Here is a 27,085-nt window from a genome sequence, read left to right on the forward strand (position 1 = left end):
AATTCTTTGCTCTCAGAGGAATTCAATGCCTTCTATGCTCGATTTTACAACAGTAGTAGAAAAGAACCACTTCACACCCCCAAGTCCTATTATGATCCCATCCTCTCTGAAGATGACGTGCATGCTGTCTTCTGGAGATTGAATCCGAGGAAAGCATCCGGCACGGAGGGAGTACCCGGCCGAGTATTAAAAATATGTGCTGCCCAACTTACCAATGAATTCACGGCTATCTTTCTGTTTCAAACAGGAATCAATCAGGAAGAGTGTCATTACCTGCCTTCATGACCATCAAGCAGTAGCACTTACAACAATAGTTATTAAGTATTTTGAAAGGCTGGTGTTGAAGTATATCAGTTCCTGTCTGAATGGTTCATCTATTTTAGTAACAGGTCTACATCAGATGCCATCTCAGTGGCTCTATGCAAAGCCCTGAAACACCTGCACAGTAAAAATCCATTCATCAGAATGTTCTTTATCAAAAAGCATTATCAGCATTTAACACCATCATCCCCTCAAAACTGATCAGCAAACTCCAAGACCTGGGATTCAACATCCCACTGTGTAATTGGATCATGGATTTCACAGTCAGTGAGGTTTGTCAAGAACATCTCCTCCACAATCACCATCAGTACTTTCTTAGCCCCCTAATTAACTTGCTATACTCCTATGACTCATGACATATCATAGCACTCAATGTCACCAAAACCGAAAAGGGTTCTATCAATATATAAAAAAATACATTTGCCAAAACCAAAGGAGCTGATTGTTGACTTCAGAAAGGAAAAATGAGACGTTTACGATCCAGTAATCATTGGGGGATCAGAAATGGAGATGGTAAGCAAATTTAAGTTCTTGGGAGTCACTATCTCAGAGGATATTTCCCGGATCCAATACACTAATGGCATCGTGAAAAAAGTACATAAGCGCCTCTACTTCCTCAGGAGTGTGTGGAGCTTTGGTATTGCACCAGAAATCCTAGCAAATTTCTACAGATGTGTGGTGGAAAGGAGACCGGCAGCATCAATACTCATGAGCGCAAAACCCTGCAAAAGGTAGTGGGCACAGCCTAGGACATTACAGGTAAAACCCTCCCCACTATTGACAACATCTATAGGGAGCACTGTCATTAGAGAGCAGCAGCAATCATCAAGGATCCACACCACCCGGCACACGCTCTGTTCTCACTGCTGCCAACAGGAAAGAGTTAAAGGTGCCAAAAGACTCACACCTCCAGGTTCAGGAACAGCTGCTACCCCTCCATCATCAGACTCCTCAACAACAAACTCAATCAAGGACTCATTTAAGAACTCTTCCTTGTGCACTTTATTGATTCTTTAAAAAATTCTCTCTGTATTCCACAGTTAATTTGTTTATATTCATTATCTGTTTACAGTTCTTTATTTGCTTACATGTATACACTGTGTACAGTTTTGTTTGCACTACCAATAAGTTGCAATTCTGCCTTGCCCGCAGAAAAAGAATCTCAGGGTGGTATGTGATGTCACATATGCTCAATGACAATAAATCTGAAATCTGGATCTGAATTTATGCACACCAACTATTCTTTAAATCATGGGTTTGATGTTGAACAACTTTTTCTCTTTTCAGTTGAGGCATGGAGACATTCCAATTAGATAATATTTTGCATTTGTGGTTAATTAGTTCCAGGTCACTCTAGTGAAATCAGTCCTGTTCTGTTCTAGTAGAGACACCAAGAATACCTTCACAGGTGCTAAATTCAGGGTAGTCAACATACTGGAGACTCAAAGGCGCCTGCTATTTCAAGGTTTTCAAATTGTTTATGAAGTACTTCTCAGGAACCTTGAGACTTTCTTGTGGCAATGCCAAAACAAATTCATGAGGCCGCTGCAGATAACAGAGTGGATTAAGCTGCCCAAAAGTACGTTAACCCAGAACATTAACTTTGTTGCTCACCATCATCTTTGCTGTGAGTTCTGCTGAATGTTTCCACCATTCTGGTTTTGGTTCATATTTCCTACAATTTGATTTTTTTTCTACCAAGTAATTGATCCAGTGTCGGTGCTGCGCAATTGCTCAGCTAAAGGAGGTGCAAGGTGCTACTTCCTTCCATTAGCCTGCAGGTCACCCTTAAGCAAAGTGTAATACCTGTTTAGCCTCCCAATCAGGGCTACGTGAAGCCATGAATTGCAGATGGAGGATGTTTTTTGCAAGCAGATTCTCCAAATTGGAATTTATAATTGTAAAACTAAAAACGCTGGGTAGATGAATCTGCTGATCAATGGCCAGGGTTACCTGTTTAGAATGGACACTGCAACTGAAGAAGGTAATGGGAAACCACTTCAATATTTTTCCCATGTATAATCATGAACTCAACATCAACTACAGTCTCAGGTCAAAGATGGAGCCTTCAACGAAGGAGAACGGATGATCAGAGATTGTGACGGATGGAGAGACTGTGGTGAATGTCTGCCAAGTTGCTTGTCTCCCCCCTCTGGCGAGCCTTGCTGTACTAACATTGGCTGTGCATTATCTCTACTGTTAAGGAGACTCCCCTTGGATATAACTGTATATGCATCTATTGTCTTTCATTATTGTACCATGAGTTTCTGCTAATAAAAGCCATGATTATTGTTTGACAACATCATCTTTGTCTACTTCATCAACTAGCACTTCAATTTTATTAGCAGAAATGGATGCAGCCCTCAGGCCAGAGCGGCTGATAATTAACCAGTCTGCCCTGAGGGCCAGAGAAATTTTCAGCCACTGGATTGCTTGTTTTGATTACTACATGACTCGAAACAACGTGGTCGATGAGGTGATACAGTGGGGCCACCTGAACTCTCTGCTGGGTGAGATCCCTTTCGCTGTAACGCAAGGAGCTACCACTCTGGCTCTAACCCGGGAACGTCTGGCTGCTTACTATGCAGCACCACGGAATGTGGAGCTTGCTCGACACCAGTTGCTGACTAGACGCCAGAAACCCGGGGAAAGTGATGCTGCCGATGCACTGGCTCTCAACTCACTGGCAAACGAATGTGATGTCAGGGCAGTCAATGTGCAACAACACTGCAATTCCTTGAAGCTGGATGCTTTAGTCAATGGGATTGACTCCAGTTACATCCGACAGAGGCTGCTGGAGACGGAGCCCTTAACCTACGACCGGGCAGTCACTCTAGCCAAAACACTGAGAAGTGCCATGCGGTCCAGTGAAATGCTAGAAACCGAAAAGGAAACATCCAGGAGTGCTGGAACCCCGAAGGAAAGAAAAAGGCGAACTCTTGAAAAATGCTACTTCTGTGATAATAGCTGGCATGCCAGACAGAAGTGCCTGGCTCAATTTGCTACCTGCAGCTATTGTGGGAAACTCAGCCACTTTGGTAAAGCGTGTAAGGTGAAAAGTACTCTCACTGATAATAAGAAGAGAAGCACCAAGAAAATGCATCCTGGAGCTGCAGGAATGGAAGACAACTGTGAAAAGGGGGAATCTTCAGATGAGCAGGCTGAATCGACTTCAAGTGATGGCCTGATGAGATCCCCTGTGATAGCTCAATTGACTCCAAAGCTTGAGGGATGTTATGGACTGGAACGGTCAACTATGAAGGGGGAGGTGAATGGTGAGACTCTTGATTGTCTAATAGACTCGGGGAGTGCTGACAGTTACATCCACCAGAGAGTTGCCAGAGCCTTAAATTTGCAGAGATATCCAGCAAACCAAAAGATATCGATGGCTTGTAGTGAACTTACAAAAACTGTATGGGACAAGGGTGAAGTTACTTTAAATTTGCAGGGACATTGCCTGGCTGATGTGTGGCTCTTTATTATGCCGGAGCTCTGCGCCCCTGTGGTACTGGGGTTAGATATTCAATCTCAGATGAACAGTGTAGTGTTAAATTTTGGTGGGCCACTACCTACACTTACCATTCCCTGCGCTAGTTACTGTGGTCTGTCCACATTAAAGATCAAAGCTCCCTCCCTTTTCAGTGATTAATTCCCCGACTGTCGGCCGATTGCCACTAAGAGCTGTCCTTACAGCAAAGAGGATCATGAGTTTATCAAAGCTGAGACCCAGAGATTGCTTAAAGAGGGAGTAATTGAACCCAGTAAGAGTCTGTGGCGAGCCCAGGTGGTAGTTGTGAAAAATCACACTAAGAAACGACTGGCTATTGACTACAGCCAGACAATCAACCGTTACACTAACCTGGATGCCTACCCACTGCTAAGCATCAATGAAATGGATGCGCAATCAACGCAATTCAAAGTGTACTTCACTATCGACCTCAAAGCAGCTTACCACCAAATCCCCATTAAAAAAAAGGAACGACCCTATACAGCCTTTGAGGCTGATGGGGGGTTATACCAATTTAAAAGGGTACCTTTTGGAGTCACTAATGGTGTGTCCGTGTTTCAGAGGGAAATGGATAAGATTGTTAGGACGTATGAGTTACAGGGTACATTTCCCTATCTGGATAATGTCACTATCTGTGGGAAAACACAGGCTGAGCACGACAACAACTTAAAAGAAATTTTTAGCAACAGCTAAAGAAATCAACCTTACATTTAATGAGAGCAAATGTGTGTTCAATGCAACAGAGCTACCCATTCTGGGCTACATTGTCCACAAGGGCGAAATCTGCCCTGACCCAGAAAGAATGGCCCCCCTTAAGTTACCACCCCCAAACTCAGCAAAAGCCCTTAAAAGGTATATGGGATTCTTTTCCTACTACTGCAAATGGGTTCAGGACTACGCCACAAAGGCACGCCCTCTGTTTGACACTAAATCTTTTCCTCTCTCTCCAATGGACTTGAGGGCTTTCGAGAGAATGAAAGCTGATATTGCCAAAGCTGCACTCTCGTCCATTGATGAGGATGTCCCATTCCAAGTGGAAACTGATGCCTCAGATTATGCCTTGGCAGGAACCCTTAATCAAAAGGGCAGACCTGTGGCATTCTTCTCCTGCATGTTACGCGGACCTGAACTTAAACATCCTGCCATTGAAAAAGAAGTCCAGGCTATTATTGAAGCTGTTCGCTACTGGAGACACTTTCTGGCCGGCAGAAAATTTACTCTTGTCACTGATCAGAAATCTGTAGCCTACATGTTCAGTACTAAGCACAAAAGTAAAAACAAGAATGATAAGATGGCACGCTGGCGAATAGAACTCCAACTTATAATTATGAGATCCAGTATAGACCGGGCAGGTTAAATGATCCCTCTGACGCAGTGTCACGATTTGCTGCCGGTGCTCAGCTGAAGGGGCTAAAAGAGATCCATAGCAAACTGTGTCACCCAGGAGTCATGAGATTCTTCCACTACATAAGGGCTAACAACCTTCCTTACTCTCTGGAAGAAAGTCAGACTAAAAGCTGTCCTGTTTGTGCAGAATGCAAACCACAATACCTCAAAGCTCCAGAGGCCACTCTCATCAAGGCAACCCGACCTTTTGAGAGGATTAGTTTAGATTTTAAAGGGCCGTTACCTTCCAACAATAAAAGTGTATATTTCCTTACTGTAATTGGAGGCCGGTGACTAGTGGAGTTCCTCAAGGATCGGTCCTGGGTCCACTATTGTTTGTTATATATATTAACGATCTGGAAGAAGGGGTGGTGAATTGGATAAGTAAGTTTGCAGATGATTCAAAGATTGGAGGTATTGTGGACAGTGAGGAAGATTGCATTCATGAGCGCTGAACTGCGGCGAGCCCTGCTACGAAAAGGAATTGCCACCAGCCGTACAACGAGCTACAACCTGCAGGGCAATGGGCAGGTTGAAAGGGCTAATGCTACAGTCTGGAAGACCGTTAATCTTGCTTTAAAAACACATGGTTACCCTCCCTGTAACCCGGTGGCAGGAGGTGCTGCCTGAGGCACTACATTCTATTTGGTCTTTATTGTGTACTGCAACAAATCAAACACCTCATGAATGTATGTTTGGCTTTCCTAGGAAATCAGGAACTGTGATGGACTGGCCAGCCTGTTTATCTGAGCCTGGAACCATGCTGCTGAAGAGCCACTCTTGGGCGTGTAAAACAGACACCCTAGTCCAACCAGTTCAGCCACTGCAAAAGCCAACTCTTCTTTCTTTGGCTTGGCTTCGCGGACAAAGATTTATGGAGGGGGTGAATGTCCACGTCAGCTGCAGGCTCGTTTGTGGCTAACAAGTCCGATGCGGGACAGGCAGACACGGTTGCAGGGGAAAATTTGTTGGTTGGGGTTGGGTGTTGGGTTTTTCCTCCTTTGTCTTTTGTCAGTGCGGTCTTCTTCAAAGGAGGTTGCTGCCCGCCGAACTGTGAGGTGCCAAGATGCACGGTTTGAGGCGATATCAGCCCACTGGCGTGGTCAATGTGGCAGGCACCAAGAGATTTCCAGACGGGAGTACTGACTCTGTACCCTTAAGAGATCTGGCCTTGCCTGGTTCGCCCCTTCTTCGCACCCCTACCAGTGAGTCTGAGAGTTTGGACACCCCACCCCCCCCACAGCCTGTGACCCCTAGTCAGCTCTCAGATGGCCATGCTGAGGTTCCAATGCCTCACGCTGGCGATTCTGGAGCAGGTCCAGAAGTCATTCCTTCCCACACTACTGACCCAGGACCTGTACCACCTCCCAAGGTTGCAAAAGAGCACCTGTTTTGAAACAAAGCACCAGAATTCGTAAACAACCTGATTCATAAAACATCTCATTATATTTCAATTGCTTGCTAGATACTGGCATATTTTGGCTGTTAGACTATTTCAAGGCCAAAAATGTATCGCTTGCTTCAGTCTTTCTTCGCAGCTGTCCTCTTGATTTTAACCCTTCTTCTGCTGGGGGAGACTGTGGTGAATGTCTGCCAAGTTGCCTGTCTCCCCCCCCCCCCCGGCAAGCTTTGCTGTACTAACATTGGCTGTGCATTATCTCTACTGTTAAGGAGACTCCCCTTGGATATAACTGTATATGCATCTATTGTCTTTCATTATTGTACCATGTGTTTCTGCTAATAAAAGCCATGATTATTGTTTGACCACATTGTCTTTGTCTACTTCATCAACTGGCACTTCAGAGACATGATTGCCCACACCGAATGAATTCACCAAATGAATGAATTGATGCTTGTCATGGCATATGTGATGCAGACTTCTACTCTGTGTTCTTGCTCAGAAGACAACATAACTGAAAATGCGCCAGAGATTGAATGTGTTGGCATCTCTGTCAGAAATTTTGTCTCTGACGAAACAGGGTATTGATAATAAGACTGTACATCAAGCATTTTATTGGAGAAAGGATTTCATTGACATTAATTTTTCCGATCTCCTCCTCAATAATTACACCTTTCCACAGGATTTCCTTTTTTGAAACTGGCACTGAAATCATCTAGCAAGATGGTTTCCTCTCTCCAGGGTGTGAGCCAGAGGTCATTGATCAGAGTACCGATGTCAATTAAATGCAGCACACCAGACAATAACTTTCACATCTTCTAAACTCACAACTTGATTTCAAATATGACAGATGAATTTGGCTGGGGTTCAATGCATAATTTTTTCTTGGAATATTTGACACAGGGTCTTCAACTGCAGTGGCTGATCTCCAGAGACACTACTACTGGTCATCCATGAACATTTATTTTTAATAAATTTATTTGCATACCTCCTGGAAATTGTTTTGGTTTAATGACCAATTGTATCCTTTACTTTTATTATATGTATTGGTTTTTTCATTTTCGTCAAATTCCTGCTAGCTTCAATATTCATTTTAGCCACCTGGATTGCAAGTGCCAGGTTAAGCTTGTACATTTTACCAAATTGCCTCAGTTTGCAATATCCCAAAATATTGTTAGCTTTAGAATTTCCTTGTCTGATTACTTCTGTGCTCAAGAATACAATATATACAGGACATTCTCAAGGTGGTCAAGCTGTCTCAACTAAAAAGCCATTTCAGCTATATTCCCAAATTGATAATAACTAGATCTCTAGGTATCAGCATGAACTGATTTCACACAATCCCAATTCATGCTTTACCAGGCCCCTTTGATTTCAATTCTTCTACTTTATTCTTTCTCTCTCTCAATTCAAATAGAAGTCCTCTTTGGTGACAATTTTGGTTATATCTGTAGCATTCAGGTTTGGACATACAGTACGTGTTGATGAGAGCATACTGATGGCACAAGAGAGCAAATTGAAAGATCAGCATCCCACACTGGTGATCTCAGAGATGCCAAGCTAGCTTGTTCTTGACAGCCAAGATCCTATTTTTATTTGTCCTTCCAGAAGGAGCTGAACCCATCATATTGGCCATCTCCTGCCCATCAGATATATCATTGTCAACTGACATTATGTACAAACAATCTGCTGGAATTAAAAGCTTTCAAAATTACATTTTATAGTTCCTCTGTTTTTCCCCCATAGTCATAAAGTGTGCATCATCTATAATAAAGTTGGTTTCTTTCACCATTGCTCTTTATCATTTCTATTTAAGTTTCATCTTTCATTTTTTCAACTTTGTAAGTTATTTGCTATACTTCTGCTAAATGTATGCTCAAGAGTGAAATCAGAATGGTAAAAGGAGGATTTGAGATGGAGATGGCAGGCAGAATAAAGGAAAATCCCAAGGAATTCTAGAAGAGTGGACAAGGAGAGAATCAATCCCAGTAAAGATCTATATGGTAATTTCTGTGTGGGATGGATGGAATTTTGAATAATTATTTCTCATCAGACTTTACTGTGGAAAGGATCATGGAATTCAAGGAGTTAAAGGATTCAAGTTGCGATGTCTTTGGAACTTATTAGAAGTATCAAAGAATAGGTCTTGGCAGTCTTGGAGCATGATAAAGTGGACAAATTCTCAAAGGCTGATTAAGTGCACTCTCATTCTTTGAGGGAAGAAATTATAGAGGCCCTCATTGAGATATATGCACCCACTTTGGCCTGAGGTGAAGTGCTATAAGATTGGAGGATGGATAACAGTACGAACACAAGGAGAGCAGAGAGGGGAGATATATCACTCCTCTGCAGGGTTCTACCTGCAGAGAGGAAACTTCCAGGCAAACCTCAAAGCAAAGCTCAACGTTGCAACCCGCCTCACGGACCCGTCCCCTGAAACCCTCTGGGATCAGTTGAAGACTACCATACTGCAATCCACTGAAGAGGTACTGGGCTTCTCCTCCAGGAAAAACAAGGACTGGTTTGACGAAAACAGCCAGGAAATCCAGGAGCTGCTGGCAAAGAAGCGAGCTGCCCACCAGGCTCACCTTACAAAGCCGTCCTGTCCAGAGAAGAAACAAGCCTTCCGTCGCGCATGCAGCCATCTTCAGCGCAAACTCCGGGAGATTCAAAATGAGTGGTGGACTAGCCTCGCCAAACGAACCCAGCTCAGCGCGGACATTGGCGACTTCAGGGGTTTCTACGAGGCTCTAAAGGCTGTGTACGGTCCCTCACCCCAAGTCCAAAGCCCGCTGCGCAGCTCAGACGGCAAAGTCCTCCTCAGCGACAAGATCTCCATCCTCAACCGATGGTCAGAACACTTCCAATCTCTTTTCAGTGCCAACCGCTCAGTCCAAGATTCCGCCCTGCTCCAGCTCCCTCAACAGCCCCTAAGGCTAGAGCTGGATGAGGTTCCCACCCTGGATGAGACATATAAGGCAATCGAACAACTGAAAAGTGGCAAAGCAGCAGGTATGGATGGAATCCCCCCAGAAGTCTGGAAGGCTGGCGGCAAAACTCTGCATGCCAAACTGCATGAGTTTTTCAAGCTTTGTTGGGACCAAGGTAAACTGCCTCAGGATCTTCGTGATGCCACCATCATCACCCTGTACAAAAACAAAGGCGAGAAATCAGACTGCTCAAACTACAGGGGAATCACGTTGCTCTCCATTGCAGGCAAAATCTTCGCTAGGATTCTACTAAATAGAATAATACCTAGTGTCGCCGAGAATATTCTCCCAGAATCACAGTGCGGCTTTCGCGCAAACAGAGGAACCACTGACATGGTCTTTGCCCTCAGACAGCTCCAAGAAAAGTGCAGAGAACAAAACAAAGGACTCTACATCACCTTTGTTGACCTCACCAAAGCCTTCGACACCGTGAGCAGGAAAGGGCTTTGGCAAATACTAGAGCGCATCGGATGTCCCCCAAAGTTCCTCAACATGATTATCCAACTGCACGAAAACCAACAAGGTCGGGTCAGATACAGCAATGAGCTCTCTGAACCCTTCTCCATTAACAATGGCGTGAAGCAAGGCTGTGTTCTCGCACCAACCCTCTTTTCAATCTTCTTCAGCATGATGCTGAACCAAGCCATGAAAGACCCCAACAATGAAGACGCTGTTTACATCCGGTACCGCACGGATGGCAGTCTCTTCAATCTGAGGCGCCTGCAAGCTCACACCAAGACACAAGAGAAACTTGTCCGTGAACTACTCTTTGCAGATGATGCCGCTTTAGTTGCCCATTCAGAGCCAGCTCTTCAGCGCTTGACGTCCTGCTTTGCGGAAACTGCCAAAATGTTTGGCCTGGAAGTCAGCCTGAAGAAAACTGAGGTCCTCCATCAGCCAGCTCCCCACCATGACTACCAGCCCCCACACATCTCCATCGGGCACACAAAACTCAAAACGGTCAACCAGTTTACCTATCTCGGCTGCACCATTTCATCAGATGCAAGGATCGACAATGAGATAGACAACAGACTCGCCAAGGCAAATAGCGCCTTTGGAAGACTACACAAAAGAGTCTGGAAAAACAACCAACTGAATAACCTCACAAAGATAAGCGTATACAGAGCCGTTGTCATACCCACACTCTTGTTCGGCTCCGAATCATGGGTCCTCTACCGGCACCACCTACGGCTCCTAGAACGCTTCCACCAGCGTTGTCTCCGCTCCATCCTCAACATCCATTGGAGCGCTTACACCCCTAACGTCGAAGTACTCAAGATGGCAGAGGTCGACAGCATCGAGTCCACGCTGCTGAAGATCCAGCTGCGCTGGATGGGTCACGTCTCCAGAATGGAGGACCATCGCCTTCCCAAGATCGTGTTATATGGCGAGCTCTCCACTGGCCACCGTGACAGAGGTGCACCAAAGAAAAGGTACAAGGACTGCCTAAAGAAATCTCTTGGTGCCTGCCACATTGACCACCGCCAGTGGGCTGATAACGCCTCAAACCGTGCATCTTGGCGCCTCACAGTTTGGCGGGCAGCAACCTCCTTTGAAGAAGACCGCAGAGCCCACCTCACTGACAAAAGGCAAAGGAGGAAAAACCCAACACCCAACCCCAACCAACCAATTTTCCCTTGCAACCGCTGCAATCGTGTCTGCCTGTCCCGCATCGGACTTGTCAGCCACAAACGAGCCTGCAGCTGACGTGGACTTTTTACCCCCTCCATAAATCTTCGTCCGCGAAGCCAAGCCAAAGAGAGAGCAGGGTTCTACCACCTAGTCCAACTACTGATGGCTCCATATAGTCTTTAAACAGCTATTTTAAATGGGAGAACACCCTCCATTTGAAAAGGAAAGGCAGAGGAAATGACCTTACAGGATGGTGACCTTGGCAGTGAACCAGTGAGGGGCTCTGCAGCTGAAGAACATACAAGTGGGGTGGGCTGTTGGTGAGTTGAAGCAAAGAACACACATAGGCAGTCAAAGGACTCACATCTCTGGCTTGAGTCTGGCTGAAGGGTTATAAGGTATCGGAACCAGGATGCAAGAGGATTCTGAAACGGCTAAAGGCTTCCAGATTGTGTCAGACGTTTCGATCTGGATCTCAGGTTGCCGGTGTTTTGGACTACAAAAGCTACGTGAGTGCTGGAGGCGATTCCACAGATACTCAGCGACTTTGTTGGGGGTTGGGGGGTGGGGTGTCTCTCCTTTGCTTCTCTTTCTCTGACAGTAAGAAATGTCCTGAGTTCTGATATATATGAACTTCAGCAAGGTCTTACAGGGCCGGGAGTCTGCAAGGTTGGATCTCTTGAGATTAGTAAATTTGGGGATAAGACCAAAATTGGTGCTATAGTGGATAGTAGGGAAATATATCCAAATTTAGTTGGAAAGGTGGGTATATGAGTGGTAAATGGAATTTAACTACAACAAATATGAAGTGTTGCACTTTGGAAAGTCAAACCAGGGCAGGACTTGCACAGATAGTTGGTACTGGAGAGTGTTTTATAATAGAGACCAGGGGTACAGGTGCAAAGTTCCCTTGAAGTGGCTATTCATGTTGACAAAGTGGTGATGAAGGCATCTAGCACACTTAAATTTTTTGGGTGAGGTACCACCAAAGTTGGGACCTCATGATTCAACTGAATGAGGTGTTGGCAAGACCACACTTAGAATACTGTGTGAGGTTCTGTTAATCCAGCGATAGGAAGGATATAAATAAATTGGAAGGGTGCAGAGAAGACTCTCCAGGATGCTGCAAAAAGCAGTCACCTCTCCCTCTCACCTCCTTATACTGGTTATCTCCCTTTTAAACTCTCAATCCTGATATAGGGTTTCAATCTGAAATGTAGACAACATCTTTCCCTCCACAGATAATGTCTGACCTGCTGACTTTCTCCAGCATTCTATTTTTCTCCAGGTTCCAGCATCTGCTCTTGATTCAAAGTGTAGTCCAATTAAAACCTGGCATAACTGCAGCAAAACAACTATACCCTTTTATTCAACTATTAAGGATGCATTTTGAATATCAACAATACCAGACCAAGCAAATTAATAAGATAAGAGAGATATTTGGTCTAAAAATAAATGGATTTTGATAAAATAGGAAACACTTTAAGGACCATCATGATGGTTTAAACTTGAAGTGGGAAGAATTGAGGGCACAGAAGGACTGCACTTTCCTTACGGGACCTGGCAGGAGCGCACTTGCTCTGCAGGGCAAAAGAATGGAATAAGAATAACTTATCTTTGTGGTGCATTGTCTTTTTCAAAAGAACTTAATTAGCATTCAATCTTGATTGGGAATTTACAATCACTTTTTCATTTGGCCAAGTAAAATTGTAGTCACATCCCAGTGTCATTTGGATTCATCAAATATTTGTCAATGAAAACATTTCTGATTCTGGGTGAATGCATTAAGATGCTGTAATGAAGGGTTAAAACCATGTGCTCAGATGCTTCCTTGCTTGTTTGAAACTAACAACACTGGGGCCACATTCAGGTCACCTTACTTTCAGGATTAGCAGATGTAATTAAACTCAGCCATGGGGAGTTATCTGAAGATACACTTTGAAATGGAATTCCACCGTGAGGCCCAGGGAAAGCAGTTGTCAAATACGACACTCTGAAATTGACGTATTGGTCACAACCTGTCTTGCTCAAGAAGTTTTAATGAGTCCTTGTATCCACGAGATAAACCAGGATATCATAGCATCCTGGTTCCATAATAATCAATCTTTTTTAATTGTAGAATAGTATGCTCAGCTACTGCCTTCCACTTCTGCTTTCCTTGCACCCACCAAGACAGCTGACCAAGCTAGCACTATTCAAGGATTAAACCATCTACTTTCTCGTTATGATGTACCAGAGGAAATTCAGTCTGATAATGGTTCCCACTTCTCCGGGAAGACAATCTGTGATTGGGCAAATGACAACGATATCCTATGGGTTCATCATATTCCTTATTACCCACAGGCTGCAGGTTTAGTTGAACGGATGAACGGCTTATTGAAGGAACAAATTCGTTTGTTAACACCACAGGGAACTCTGAAGGGGTGGTACCATGTGCTGCAGCAGGCAGTCGACAATTTGAATCATCGCCCTTTAAAGGGAGGTACACCTTTCCATCGGCTTCTTCACGCTTCTGAACTACAGCCTATTCCAGAGGAACGGTCAGTGCCTCCTTCCCCCACCCCCGAACAAGAGAACGTCGGACAAAAAGTATGGGTGGCACCACCAGTTAGTGGCCCTCCTGTAAAAGGGGAAATAGTGACACCGGCCCAGGGTAACACTCGGTGGGTTGCTATTGCGGGACAGGATGACTTGATGTGTTTAAATACTGAACGCTTACGGCGTCGTGAGTGACTTGTGTCAGAATTCTTTGTTCCAGGTTCTCTGTCCTGTGTTCTTGTTGATCTGGCTTAACAGCTGCTTTGGTGCCAGTAATTGGATTTGCAATGTGGAAGACGTTCCCAAGGAATTGCCTGTGGGGGACACGGCCCAATGCGTTACACCAAAGAAGTCCTCGGTCACCCGCCTCAAGTGCAGCTTGTATAAATATGTTATTGCCGATCACGGTTCCTTTGTTTTGTTTGTGGATGGACCGACTGATGGAATCGCCCCCTACTTCTGTGATGATCGTGCATGTATCCACTTTGCATCGTGTAATGCCTCTGCACCGTCTGTAACTAAATGGTGGGCAGATTCCGGGTCCGTGAAGGATTGGTGGCCTTCATCATCAAACATTCCTCCAAATTTATCCGACAATTCCTTTCTTCATGTTTCCTATGCGTACGCTCACCGATTGAATGTTTCTGATTGTTGGGTTTGTACCATAGGCCCTTTGCACTCCGGTTCAGGTATTCCCATGATCCCCATCCCTTTCACCCGGAAGGAGGTTGCTGCATGGAAATATTTTGATCCCTCCACAGGCAGGGTTGAAATTGATAAAACTGAGACTGCGCCTGAGGAGGCCCAGTTTTTTAATATACGTGACATTCTGGGTATTTTTCAAGGATGGCATATTCCGACCCCTCCTTATAATATGGTACCCCCCCATTTTACCGTTTCTCAACATGTGAAGGGTTCTGTCTGCTTCTGTAAGTTCCCTAACAGGTCTGCTGATGCTTTGGGATACAGCGATTGTCCAGCATATTCCTCTTTTATTTCCAAGCACCCGATGAATGGAACATATTGGGTGTGTGGGTCCCGCGCCTACGCATGGTTACCCCTTACCTGGGGTGGTTGCTGCTACCTGGCATATGCTGTGCCCTACATGCATCATATTTCCCGTTTACAGAACCATCCCTCCCTTATGCGTGTGTCCTCTGTCCTGCGGCATAGGCGTGCCCTTTCAGGTGCCGAACTTTTCTTTGGCGCCCTGATCCCAGGTTACGGCGTTGTTCGCCTTTCCCGAGAGGTTCATAAATTATATAATCTAATGAGCTCTATTGCTAATGAGACATCCTTTGCCCTTTCATCTGTCAACCGGGGCCTGGATGACCTTAATCACGAGCTTTCTGCGGTTAGGGCAGTGGCTTTACAGAACCGTATGGCCCTGGATTTCCTTTTGGCAAAGCAGGGTGGCACATGCGCTGTTGTTGGCTCTGAATGTTGCTCATATGTCCCTGATGTATCCAGTAATGTTTCTAATATTGTTCGGCATGTTTCCAGGTCTGTTCGTGAGCTTCAGCGTCTGGGTACTGTGGCCCATATGGACAGTATGAGCTTCGGGTGGAATCCTTTCTCATGGCTGACTGCTACATTTGGGGGAGTGGGCCACACTATCCTCCGCTGGTTGCTCGCATCATTGCTTATCTTTGTAATTGTTGTTGTTTTGGTTTCTCTTTTTCGCTCCCTTTGTACTCGAATACTGGTTGGGCCTCGCAAATGACAGATTGTGACCAAGGGGTGGAATGTAATGAAGGGTTAAAACCATGTGCTCAGATGCTTCCTTGCTTGTTTGAAACTAACAACACTGGGGCCACATTCAGGTCACCTTACTTTCAGGATTAGCAGATGTAATTAAACTCAGCCATGGGGAGTTATCTGAAGATACACTTTGAAATGGAATTCCACCGTGAGGCCCAGGGAAAGCAGTTGTCAAATACGACACTCTGAAATTGACGTATTGGTCACAACCTGTCTTGCTCAAGAAGTTTTAATGAGTCCTTGTATCCACGAGATAAACCAGGATATCATAGCATCCTGGTTCCATAATAATCAATCTTTTTTAATTGTAGAATAGTATGCTCAGCTTTGATTTTGACTGACAAATGTTAGAGGGAGTGGGTGCATGATTAATTGTTCTCCCCTAAACGCAGGATGGCACGGTATTGCTAAAGCCTTAGAAGTTTCAATAAGTCTTTGTATCTACGAGATAAACCAGGATATTATAGCATCCTGCTCCATAATAATTAATCTTTTTTAATTGTAGAATAGTATGCTCAGCTTTGATTTTGACTGACAAATGTTAGAGGGAGTGGGTGCATGATTAATCGTTTTTGGGGTATAAAAGTCTGTGGTCCTGCTGCTGAAGTTTAGACTCTCCAAGGGATAGGAACATCCCTTATCAAGAAGGAAGAACAGCTAGAGTCCGAGCAACGTCTCAGTCGGGGGAGGTGAAGGAGCTGCTACCGGCGCCCCGGCAGCCTACTACAAGTGTGCCGTCATTGCCTCGCTTCGGCAGTTGGGACCAGTCCAGGCGTTGTTAAGTATGATTAGGCAGGCTTGCATATTGTAGTTTGAAACCTGCTTTATATTTGTAATAAACATTTGTGTAGACTGAACTGCTCTCGGTGTGTGTCTCTATTTTCTTTCGGTAGCTCAAACACTGTGACCAATCTAAAACGAACAAAGTGAAAGGTACAAGTTTACCCAAGACAGATGCCTACCAGGAGACCAGGCAAATCACAGACAGCAGCAACTCAGTAGATTTCTGCTGTATAAGTTTAGTAGGAAGGGGGCACAGTTGGCGTAGCCTTTACAGCATTAACAATTAGGACTGGACTGGGGCTTGAAGAGTTTGTAGATTCTCCCCTTGTCTGCATGGGTTTTCTCTGGGGGCTCTGGCATTCAAAACATACCAGGGGTGTAGGTTAATGGAGTGTATATTGGACACACTGACTGTGTATGTCTAAATTTTTTTAAAAATTGAAGAATTTTATTAGCAATTACTCAACTTCTGCTAGACTCACTGGTTCATACTTTCATCCAAGAACCGTTCCAGTAATGTCTCAAAAATGTCACACTGCCACAATGTGATAGCTAAGTGTTTAATTCTTAAGTGGGAATCCATGTTAATCCATGAAAACAGTACAAATATATGAAAACAGAAACATCTAAATACTCAACCTGAAATTTTAACTCTGTATATTTCCACTTATGCTGCCTGAACTGCTGAAATATTCCAAGCAGTTTCTGTTTTTATTTCATATTTCTAGTATTCCAATGAATCTGTAAACTCATTAAATGCAACATATTGGATTGGTTAAAAAATTCCAAAATGTGGTTCGAACAGACCTCATAATAATGGAAAATACAGAAGAAAAAAAATCAGCAAGTAACACAGCATCGACAGGGAGTAACACAGCATCGACAGGGAGTAACACAGCATCGACAGGGAGTAACACAGCATCGACAGGGAGTAACACAGCATCGACAGGGAGTAACACAGCATCGACAGGGAGTAACACAGCATCGACAGGGAGTAACACAGCATCGACAGGGAGTAACACAGCATCGACAGGGAGTAACACAGCATCGACAGGGAGTAACACAGCATCGACAGGGAGTAACACAGCATCGACAGGGAGTAACACAGCATCGACAGGGAGTAACACAGCATCGACAGGGAGTAACACAGCATCGACAGGGAGTAAAGGGTAACAAATTTTTGGGGCCTGAGCTCTTCAAGTTATGAGCAAAAAAACAAGTCGGTGCCTGAATAAAAATGTGACTAACAGATAAGAGGTCATAGGTTGATATAGGTGGATAGTAGAATAGAAAAAAAATTGAGAAGTGATAGGAGAGGAGGTAACTCTCTGAATTGAGAGTGAAGGGAAGGGTGTGGGGAGCTGGAGAAGTTGATGTTAAGGGCGAATGACACCCACTTCCCTTCCCCCTCCATTCAGTATCTAAACAGATGACATGAACATTCATATTTTACAAAGAACATGAATTACAGGACATTACAACACAGTACAGGCCCATCAACCCTCGAGGTTGTGCCGAAGCATATATTCCTTTAAAAAAATTATACTAAACCCTTCCTTCCCTGAAACCCTCTATTTTTCTTCTATCCATGTGCCTAAGAGTCTCTTAAATGCCCCTAATGTTTCACCCTCTACCACCATCCCTGGCAAGGCATTTTAGGCGTCTACAATGTAAAGGGGTAATTTCTTCGTTGTTTCTTCCTTGTATGTCACCATAACATTGCATTTCCTGAATACTTTAATTTCCTTGTTTGTGACGGCCTTTAATACTGTGTCAGCTTTGTATATGTTAAGTTTTGGGAAGAGTTGTTTTAATTTTAATGGTATCAGAGAAACTGCTGCTCTGGTGTCTAGTTCCATGTGAAAAGGTTTGCTGTTAATTTTCACTTGGATGTAACATTTTTCTTTTCCATCCTTTAATTCATGAATATTCAGGATGGTTCCTGCATTGTCTTCTTCTGTGCTGTCTGTTTCAGTGCTGGGGGTTTCTTCTTTTTCATCCACTGCTTTAATTCTGGAGGGTTTTTCCTCTGTTGATCTTGTAATATTTCTTATTCTTATTGTGTGGGAAGATGGCTTTGATGTGCCCCTCTCTTGAAATAGCAGGTATCAGGTGTGTGGATGCTTTTCCCACAGCGGTAGCATTCTTGGCGGGGAACTTTGTTTCCTGGGCAGGAAACTTTGCACACCATTAACGGATTACTGATGTCTGTGTTCTTATCAGCCATCTCTGAGCCCAAAGCAGTTTCATATGCTGAATTAAGTGTTAAATCTCTTTGATTTAAGTAGTTTCTGTCTGGTGGCACAGTCAGCTAATCTCACCACTAAACTGACCAAATTCACAATGTTGAGTCAGTTTACGTAATTCACCCAATAATTCACTTACAGATTCACCTGTTTGCTGATTATGGTAAAACCTTTGTCTTTCTATCACTGGTGGCCTAGGGCTAAGATATACCCCTGCAAAAGCACTCAAGTTATCATAACTTTTAATTCAGGAGACAGCAAAGACTTCAGCAACTGGTATGTTTTACTTCTCATTAGGTTCAGTAATATTATTGGCCACACAGTAATAATCAAAATGTTCCACATAGTCATACCAGTTTTCTTCTGAATCCTCAAATTTCCCAAACTGTGCTTCAGTCATGTTGAGTCTTCTTTCCTTTGTTCTCTGTAAGAAAGCGGACTCCTTGGAATTTTCTCTTTAAGATCCTCAGTCCCTGACTGGAGTTCTCTCCCAGGGGTCTATTTTGATCCTGGTTACCAATCTGTTGTGTATTTAGCAGACCACAGAACACAGTAAACAGAACATGGTGTTCATTCACTGCTTTAATGTAAAATTAAAATGGTGGATTCTGATACTCAGTATCTATGAGTAATGATGTCATAACATACGATGTGATGAAGTAATAGATAACTCCTCCAAACTTTGTACCATCCTTCTGCCTCTTCATAAAGATCACAAAGAACAGGGGCCTCAGAACAGATCTTTGCAGAACTCCACTAGTCACTGACCTCCAGGCAGAATACTTTACTTCTACTACTAGTTTCTGCTTTCTACATGCAAGCTATTTTTTTTTATCCACATAGCCAAGGTTCTATGAATCCCATGCCTCTCTGAACAAATCTCTCATGGGGGACCTTGCTAAATGCCTTATTAAAATCCATATAGACCACATCTAGCACCCACCCTCATCAATTTCCTTTGTTACCTCTTCATAAAACTCAATTAGGCTTGTGAGGCATGACCTTCCCTTCACAAAGCCATGCTGACTATCCTTGAGTAGACTGTACTTCTCCAAATGCTCATTGATCCAATCCTTAAGAATCTTCTCCAATGATTTGCACACCATTGACATACACTCACCAGTCTATAATTCCCAGGATTCTCCCTTTTACCTTTTATAAACAAGAGAGACACATTTGCCATTCTCCAATCCTCTGGGACTTTCCCTTTGGCCAAAGAGGACTCAGATCATTGGCACTGTCTCATCCATCTCTTCCCCCACTTTTCACAGCAAACTGGGGTATATTATATCTGGCCTCAGGGACTTATCAATCTTAATGCTTTTAAGAAGATCTAACACTTCCTCTTCTTTAATCTCAACATTGTCCAGCTCATAACCCTGTTCTATTCGGACTTCATGCTGATCTAGGTCTTTTCGTTTGTGAATACTGAAGAAAAGTATTCATTTAGGTCCTCCCCAACCTCCCACCACCAAGCACATGTTGCCTTCTTTATCCTTTACCGCCCCATCTTCATTCTCATCATTCTTCTGTTTTTCATGTATGCATAGAATGCCTTTGGTTTCTCTTTAATCCTACATGCCAAGGCCCTCTCATGCCCCTTTCAAGCTCTCCCTAGTACTTTCTCAAGATCCTTCCTGGCTAACATATTTCTCACGAGTCCTTCCTGTTTCCTTCTTCCTCTTGACTAGCTGCATCCACTGTTTCATCAACGACGGTTCCCTTTTCCTACCACCTTTTCCCTGTCCCAGTGGTACAAACCTATCCTAAAACCAGTACAAAAGCTAAACTTTCTCCACATTAGTTCTGTACTTTCACCTTTGAACATCGGTTTGGGATTTTCATTGGTTTAATTTATTCCACAGATTGTTTGATTGGTAATGTAACATGTTAAATTATGTTAATAGTCACTATTTCTGCCTATGACTAACAAGAAATACTCAAGTATGACATGAAAATTTTACGACTGATACTCAGGAAAATTATGGTATATGGATATACAGTATGTTTATGATCATCCAAAATGCTTGGGACCGGATGTTTTTTGGTTAATTGTTTTTTTTTGGATAACTAAGAAAGCACTTTAAGCTGCTAGTAGCATCAGCAGAATACTTGCATCAGCGGTTAAACAATAAGAAAAATATAAAGGAAGGTTTTTCAAGCATGAAGTAATGTTTAATTCTTAACAAAAGAGAGATCTCTGCTTTCAAATTAAGATAAATGCATACATTTAATAAAAGATCATATTTTTCAACTTAGGGTATCATGTCGTCGCCCAAATTTTTTTGGATAACATAATTTAGGTTAAGTTGTTGCTTATTACCAAGACAGGTAATAAGTAGACATCATAAGCTATTCATGAGCATTTCATTTTTATTACCAATGTTTATAACTCCCTGCTAAAATGTTTATATCTGCATTCTTCTTCCTGTATGATATCTGAGAATGATCTTTTGTATTTTGTCTAGCTCAGTTCCTCCAGCATTTCTGTGTTTTGACCAAGTATATATAGTTCAGAATGGAGGACAGAGAAAGTTCAGAGCAGAGACATTGAGCATACGAGAGAATATTTAACAGTAATATAATCGGGGCAATGGGATTACCCTGAGAGCTGGCACAGACACCAATGACTGAAAAAAGAAAGAATTATAAAATATTTTACTGCTGGTAGGCATTGCAGTCATGATGCACAATGAATGAAATTAATGTTTAGGATGCTGGAAAGAGCTTTTCAAGCAAGTTACTCTATTCCCAATTGTATTGAACTTTGACTCTCATATTTCCATTTTTCCTGGCAAAAATATACCATCATGCTTCTGATTTGTGCCATGTGAATGGTTGTTGATCAGGTCAGGAGGAAAGTCATTTGCTGCAGGATTCTCTGTTATTAACATACTCAGTTTTCACATTATTTATGTGCCTGGACCTGTTGAATTTCTGGACAGGTGACACTTAAGATGTTTCAGATGAGAGTCTTGGTTATGTGGTTGTTCTCTCCTCTTGGAAATGGTCATTGCCTGCCCCTTTCGTGGTGCAAATGTTACTTGGCACCTAATAATGTCTTCCTGAATATATTTAAATCCTGTTATATGGTGACATGGACTGAATCATTTACTGCATTGTTGTGAATAACATTGAACACGATAGCATCAGCAGCAAACATTTTTGATTCATTCAAGAAAGGTAATTAATTAAATAGCTGAAGATCGTTCAACCAAAGATTACTGTAGCAATGTCCTGATCGAGGATGATAGGCCTGCAAAAAACACAACTTTTGTGCAAGGAATAAATCTAACCCTTGCCACCATTGACTGTTATTTTCCATGGATTCTTAATCATTCAGAGTACCACTCTCACCTAAAATTCATCTCTTTGATTCATGTTTCAACTATCTTTGAGATCTGCCAAGAACATACTTCTGACACTTTTGCAAGACAAACTGCCTCATAATGAACACAGATGGAATTAAATGAAGTCCAAATTCGAAACCTTTTTAAAATTTTTCTTAAATTTTTCACACGATGAACCATATTAACCAAAATACACATAAACATTTCCCTCTTGAATATACACAGTGTTGAGGGGTATTTTTGAGCCATCACCAGGTACTGCCTTGGTCAAAGGTGATGTTGAAATGATGGAAGGTGAATTCATTCTTACCTGATCCTCTGGCTCACATCATTTTTCTATCTATAATCTCTTCTGATAGACAAGCTGTAGCGTAAGCGTTTACCTTCTTCCATAACAAACACAACCAATGTACTATTGTAATTTTCCCATCAGGTCAAGATTGAAAGATAGCCAGGCAGTGTAGTCAGTGGAAGAAAGTAATGATTAAAAAAATCACTTAGTTTTGCATTCTCAGCCATTAGCTTAGATACTGCCACTCAATAATTTATCGTCCCATCAAAATATATAGGTCAACTGTAGTCAACTAAGGGTTTATGCATTTATGCAAATATGTACAGAAACTGGTACAGAGCATCCTTACTTAAACAGGGGATGGTAAAAATAAAGTCAATATCTAGTCAATGTTCTTCCAGTAGAGTCCAAAAGAACATTTTTGACAAGCTAAAACTATCAGTCATTCATCCAATGGCCAGTAGGCCAAATTCTTTCCCATTTTCTTAATCAGAGAGTTGTAGAATTTTACAGATCTATATTTGAATAATAGTCTCCATGTGTTCCCTGCCCTATGTGGTAGTAAATTAACCCTTCATTAAGTAATAACTTAAACAAAATCCAAATTTGTGGCCTCCTCTAAATTGCAGAGACTGGGAGCACCTTTGCTTCGTTGGCTGCAATAACGGGGACCTCCCAGTGGCCAACCATTATAATTCCATACCCCTCCCCCTAAAACTGTAGCTTTTTACCTCTTCTACCCTCCCACCCATATTCACCTATGACCTTCTATCTTTTCACCTGTATTCCTCTCCCTCCACCTTTTTATTCAGACACCTGTCTGCTTTTTGTTCATACTGTGACCAAGGGCTCAGGGCCTAAATGTTGGTTCTCCTTTATTTCCTGTAAATGCGAGGTGACCTGCTGAGTTTCTCCAGCAGTTTTTTTGTATTGCTCTACAATCACAGCATCTGCAGACTTTCCTGTCTGATTTGTCCTTAAGCCTTGAAGTTTGAATAAAAATAATTAAACAGCCCAAAAGTAGTTGATAAACCCTGCTCAGTCTGCCTTTCAGCTGCTGAATGGCCTCAATAATTACATATGTAAATGTTACCATATGATACAGAGTTGAACAAAGACAAACATTTTAATCTGCATTGTATCAGCTGGCAATACATTTTAGTTTCTGTGTCCACTAGGCAATGAAGGATGTTGCTGTCACAATTTAGTTTTTTTCTGGTTATAAATTAAATCTTCAAAAGAGTGAATTACTTTCCCTGAATATGTACCGTTTAAGGTTGTGAAGGATTATTTTACTTATCTAGGTGTTAAAATTCCTAAAAATATTAAAGATTTATATTTTACATTTTCTTCCTCTGATTGATCATGTGAAACAATCCCTTTTTTGATGCTCCCCATTATCATTAAAAGGTCATATTAATGCAATCAAGTTGATGATTTTACCTACATTTTTGTATTTATTTCAAGCCATTCCAAGTTTTATCCCAAAATCATATTTTAATATTATTGATTCCAAGACATCTTTCTATATTTGTGAGAATAAAGGTGCTTGGCTAAATAAATGTCAATTACAGATGTTGAAAAAGGAAGGTGGCTTGGCATTACCCAATCTTAGATTCTACTATTCGGCAATTAATATTCGATACATCACATTCTGGATTTATTATTCTGATAAATTTGAACATCTGTCATGGGTAAATCAGTCGAGAAATTTTTGATAGTTTCCTTATTGGGAATTGCCCTTCCTTTTTCACTTACCAAGTTTAGTAAACTGATAACTAATCCTATACCCAAGCATACAGATTTGGTTTCAATTTTTTGAGGTTTTTTGATTTTAAAAAATTGACTTTATCTGGCTTTATTTTAATGATCAAGCTTTTACTTTTTAGAAGTTCAAGGGTATTGTATGCTTTTGGATTTGTTCATGGAAGGTTATCTTGTCTCCTTTGAACAACTTTCAAACAAATATGGTTTGCCTAATTCACATTTGCTTATTTTCAAATTAGACATTTTTTGAGTGCTGTATTACCTAATTTTCCCCTGCTGTATCAGTTGGATATGGCTGATGCTCGTTTTTGTTTAAATCCCTTTTTGAAGGGTTTAATAGTAATCAAATATGTTATTAAAATTGCAACCAGTCTCAACTGAGAAATTTAGAAGGACGTGGGAGCAGGAGTTCCAAAAGTCTTTATCTGCAGAAATGTGGGAGAAGATTCTCAAACTAGTTCATACTTCGTCAATGTGTGCTAGACACTCTCTTATTCAATTCATTAGGGTGCATTTGTCCAAGAACAAGCTTTCCCATATTTTTGTTAATTTTAATGCAATTTGTGATAGGTGTAATTCATAAGTCATGATTCATAATGAATTCATAATTCATTGTCCTATATGTTTGGTTCTGTCCGGTTCTGGAAGGATGTCTTTGGTACTCTTTCAGCTATTCTTGTAATTGATTTATAATCAAATCCCTTAACTACTCTTTTCAAAGTTTTAGGAGCAGATGTAGGTCATTGTCCGGCTTCTGCTAATCGGATAATAGCTTTTACCACCCTAATGGCTAGGACGGCAATTCTTCTTAAATGGAAGGACCCCACTCTGCCTTCCATAATTCAATGGTTTTCTCAAACCATGGCCTGTTTGAACTTAGAGAAAATTAGAAGTGCTACATTTGATTCTTCTTAAATTTGAAGAAAATTGATACCCATTCATTTAATATTTTTGTATGATATAACTTCTACATTTTCTTTGATTTATTGTCCTTTCCTGATACCATTAAGTTTCTTTTTTGGATGAGTACCAGACTTCTTATTTTGATAAATGCTGATCCAAGGCTTTCCAATTTTTTTTTTTGTTTTTGCTTCTTCAGTAGATTAGTACAAAGGGTTTTACTATAAAGTGATTTTTTTTCTTTGCTTTTTTTTTTTCCTCTTTGTGTATGGGAAAATGAAGATACTATTATTATGTATAGATTGTGGTAAATTTAAATCTTTTAAATTACGTATCCTTATTCTCTCTGCCCATTGTTGATTGTATACTAAAAAAAAATTGAAAAGGAAAGGTAATGAAGGATAAACATTAATATCAGGTAAACATTTGACACAGCTGTGATAATCAAATAGAGACTTCCATTCATCACTACCTGAAGTCTTTGATATAGATTGTTAATATGGCAAGGTACAAGTGATCCACTGGTCCCAGAAGTACTCGTACAATGTAGAAAGGGAAAAATAGAATTGCAAAATTTTAGTGAGAAAGGAGTATAGTTTATGCACCGTCAATTACCACAAAAGACTGAGGTTGTGAAACTGATAGGCTTTTATTGACCATACACTGAAGCAGCAATTAACCTCTTCAACTGATCATGGCAGGATGAATGGGGGGCATGCAAGGGGTTATGGGTAGGATAGGTCTTGGGAGGCATGACCAGCTGGCAGTAGTCAATCACAGTATAACAGTGGTTTACCACAATAGTAAACTTCACTAAATAGTGGCTGTTCTCTTTATTCTTAATCTAATCAATATGCTCCATGTACCTCAATATATTATTTTATTATCAGCGGTTTCTTACACATGTACTTGACCAGGAACTAGTAATTTTACAGGACTAACAAAAGTTGGAGATATTTCGGTTTAAAAAATGTGGAGAAACAAAAGGTGGGTGGATGAATAAGATGGAATGCAGAGTAGTCCAAAGCTAAACAGGAAAACAGAAGAAAATGTAAGTCAATATGAAATTGTTTAACTTAATAGTGGATTCAGAAAGCTTTAGGAGGAGTTATATTCGTAGTCAGAATGAAAAAGGCTGATACTTGCGATTATGAAAAACTTCATAAGAGTATTATTAAAGACTGAGAACAGAGAGATTACAGTGAGAGTAGGATGGAAAGTTTAAGTTACGTGACATTTAGGTTCACGATTGTAAATTGAATGGAAATATTCTGGTAAGTTATTTCAATGTATAAAGCATGAAGAGGCACAATCATGGGATATCAAACGGAAAGTGTGTTTTGGCCCTTCATAGTGCACCATGGGAGGCATTAAATAAAAATGATCTCATTAATATATAAAAGTTGTTATAACTCGCAAGTCAAATGTTAAGACGCTGTTATCTTCAGTTAACAAGTCAATAAAAAGCAGCCATTGATTATCCTGAAACATTGTCATTTTGGAACTTAAATGGCATGAAATTTCTTTTTACAGTGTTGTAAGCCTTAATCTCAATATTTCTGCATGCTTCACAAAAATTGTAAGGCAGAGACCATGATATTTTGGAAACTGAAAGATATGGGAATTGGATGATATGGTACACAATCCTTTATCCAGAACCCTTGGGTTCCGAATTTTTCTGTATTTCAGAACAAAAGTCAGCTGCCCCAGATTTAAGTCAACCCGAATTCTGCTGCCATATCCACCCCCTTTCAGTCGTGCTACCGTCTCTCTCCCCCTCACCCACTCGAGTCGCGCTGCTGTCTCTTTCCCCCTCTGCCCACCCAAGCCATGCTGCCCCCTCTCTCTCTCCTCCCCCCGCCCAACCTCGTCGCACTGCTGTCTCTGTCTCTCTATCTATCCCCCTCCGCTGTACCAGCACCAGGAGAAAAATGCCGGTTTTTGGAGCTTTCCAGATTTTAGATGTCCAGATAAAGGATTGTGTACCTGTATATGGATAAACAGACTTGAGGTACATGATCTATCAAAATGTTATTGAATGGCAGAACTGGTTCAAGAGAATATATAGCCAACTGTGCTTTTATTTCTTATTATGTTTTGAGTTGGAAGAATAAACCAGAAGGTCTTAGAGATAATGTTCTTTTCAGAATCACTGATGGAGAAAATATGCCCAAAGATTTCAGAGGACATTTGATGAAATCTCTTGGGGAAA

General features: G+C 41.8%; 1 protein-coding gene across 3 annotated transcripts in view; it reads right to left on the reverse strand.

The window, feature by feature from the left end:
• The window catches only part of LOC138760843 (parkin coregulated gene protein homolog), a 314,744-nt gene that overhangs the window by 283,101 nt on the left and 4,558 nt on the right, over positions 1–27,085 (reverse strand). The window lies entirely within an intron of this gene.

Source organism: Narcine bancroftii, chromosome 4, assembly GCF_036971445.1.
Source record: "Narcine bancroftii isolate sNarBan1 chromosome 4, sNarBan1.hap1, whole genome shotgun sequence".
In the NCBI taxonomy this organism is placed as follows: domain Eukaryota; kingdom Metazoa; phylum Chordata; class Chondrichthyes; order Torpediniformes; family Narcinidae; genus Narcine; species Narcine bancroftii.